The following is a 3051-nucleotide window of genomic DNA, read 5'->3' as shown; positions in this document are numbered from 1 at the left end:
ACCTACTCTCAGTACAGAATCTCTGCTATACTAGTATTCTATGTGAGCATGAAATAAAATCACGTATGCAAAAATGCTTTGGAAAGCAACTCTGAGTTGAAATGAGTTACAATGATTAATTATAAGGAATTTCCTACCTTTGTTTGTTCACTCAGTACAGTTTATTTCCAAGTTATATGGAAGTGTTTCATGACTAGTGACCGGCTAGATTTGGGGCACAAATGGCCCCACCTAATCTGTCCACAAGAGGTAAACCCTGACATCATGGAGATGTATCTGATATACATGCCCCAGCAGCTTCTTTATGGCTGCTTCTGGCAGGCACTTCCAGCATCCAGAGCTAGCTCCCTCCAGTTTTATTCTGTGCCCATTAACCCCACTCCACACACACTGGCTATAGCCTCAGGCATCCTGACCTGAAAAAGATACTTCTTCAATAAAATAGAGACATTAATATGAAAAAAAAAGAAATATTATAGAAACAAAGGGTGGAATGAGGGTCAACCTGGGACCTAAGGGAGACATGGGAGGAAACCCTAGAAGATAGAAAAGTTTCATAGAGTTGGGGAGAAGCCTGGGTCTAACAATCATAAAATCAGATTCAAATCGTAGCTCTGCTGCTTATGTAATGTATGACCAGGCACATGATAGCTGCTCAATAAAGAGTGGATAAATGAATAAACAAAGTTCACTTAATTTTCAGAGCTTCAATTCCTCATATGCAAGATTTGGAAGTAAATATCTACTTCAGATGGTTGTTGTAAAGATTAAATAAGGTAATGCGTAGTAAGTGAATAGAAGAGCATCTGACACAGAATTATTGCTCAATAAAGAGTATCTGCTAATACTACCATTATTATTATCCCCAAAATGATGACAGAAAACATATTCATGATTCCCTTAAATAGTTGACCCAGATGACAAGGTAAGTTAACATTATAACTGATTTATCTTTGATATAAAAGAAGCGATAGTAAATAAATTGCAAGAAACTCCCCATTTTCCATTTTTGCCTTGGGACAAAAAGGAACTATAAACCTAATCTGGGCCATTATGATCTTGTTGTTGTTGTTTTAATTCTCTATGAAATTAAGTCCACAATGAAAGAATGAGGTCTAGGACTCAGGAAACCAATGTTCAAGTCCTAATTTTGTCTCTAATTATCCTTTCTTACATTTTGGTTTTTCAGATGAAGAAGCTAGAAGCAGAGAGGGAAAGTGACTCCACAAAAATAGTGAATGCTTTCTAGGTCCCTTTCAGTGTGAATCAGTATATGGCTCTGTGAATTAGCCAAGGGCTGGTGGGAATCAACACTGATATGGTCTCCGGGTGCCTTTTTTTGCTGGTGACCTGTGAGAGCCAAACTGGTGAATCAACTGATATTTCATTTATTACAAACTCCATGTGGACCATTTTCCATCTGACTGCCTTAGGCTGTCAGTTAGTTTTTCTGGTTTACTTGTTTTGTTGTGGTTGTTGTTTTTTAAAGCACTGGTAGCTGAGTCTAAGGGGACAGTGGAGTCTGCCTTCCATAAGGAGTCATCACAAAGAATCAACAATTAAATCAGTTAAATGGTTTCCTGGTCAGAATAATTGAGAGTTTAAAACATTACAGATTCTTGGGGAATAGCTGTGAAGTTTCTGCTCACCTTCTGTGGTGTAGCCCAGAGTCAAGTATTTTTTTTTTTAGATTTTATTTATTTATTCATGAGACACACTAAGAGAGAGACAGAGACAGGGACACAGGCAGAGAGAGAAGCAGGCTCCATGCAGGGAGCCCGGTGTGGGACTCGATCCCAGGATTCCAGGATCACGCCCTGCATGGAAGGGAGGCGCTCAACCGCTGAGCCACCCAGGCATCTTGAGTCAAGTATTTTTTTAAAGCTTCCCAAATGTTTACAATGGACATCCAGACTTGGGAACAATTATCTCCATAAGGAATCATAAATTCAAATTCCTACAGGGACCCAGTTAAATCAGGTTAAAAATAAAGTTTTCTAGTCTATATTTCATTTTCCCATTTTTGAGATAGAAGTGCATTTAAGGATTGTTTCCCTTTCCTCTTACTTCCACTATAAGAAAATCAAGACAAAGAGAATAAATAACTGAAATTCAATTTTAATGCTGGGGATCAATAGGGAATGGTGGCAACTGCAGTAAACTGGAAAATTTACACTCCACCCAAGAAGAGCACCAGTACTCAGCCTAGATAATTGTCGCCTTGCAGTAATGCATACCCTGTGTAACCAGACCTCTTCATTCATCTAAAGGGCAAAAAAGTCAAGAATCTGAATTTTGATGTGAAATTTGCAAATTTCTCAATGATGGAAACTCATATGAATTATTTTAAAACATTGTTTGAAAGAAACAAAACCTATGTGCAGAATTCAAAGAGCCAAAAAGCCACAAGTTGAGGTATTTCATCTGGGTTCGCACATTTACCTCTTCCTATAACAGAAAGCACAGGGCAGTGGAGCCATCATCACCCCTAGAGATAGTAGTTCTAGATTAGCTTCCTGTTCTAGCACTGTGCAGAATTAGTCTTAGATCTTTTTGAGTCCAGATATCTCATCTATCAAATGGTAGCAAGAAAACTTGATGTACACAATTGCTCTGAGGATTAATGAAATTATAAACTGTGAAATGTTAGTTCTCATTCCTATAGTTAAAACAGAAAACAGAGTTGCATGCAGTAGAATGTTCTCAGGTAACAGAGACTGAAAAGTTTTGTCTGAGGGTTGATCTTAGGAAAAGAGTTCTGTGTCAGAGTTTTGTGTCCAAAAAATGACAAGATCAGAGACTTCAACTCAGCACGGCCTTTGCCTTTGGCTTGATTTTGTTTCCATCCTCTCTTTGTCAAATGGTGAAAGCTGATAGCTTGTCTCAGCAGGAACCTGCAAGGCTTGGAGGCTGGATTCCTCCAGTCTCCTGGCATCATCACCTGCCACAGCTGGAGGGAATGTGGACAGAGAAGGAGTATATTGGGAGGGCAGTGGCAGACTTAGAAGCAAGTGAGAGGATACAAGACCTGTGCCCTGAATATAATGAATT

The sequence above is a fragment of the Canis lupus genome, chromosome 13 (genome assembly GCF_003254725.2).
Source record: "Canis lupus dingo isolate Sandy chromosome 13, ASM325472v2, whole genome shotgun sequence".
Taxonomy (NCBI): domain Eukaryota; kingdom Metazoa; phylum Chordata; class Mammalia; order Carnivora; family Canidae; genus Canis; species Canis lupus.
Note: the sequence above shows the minus strand (reverse complement) of the source record.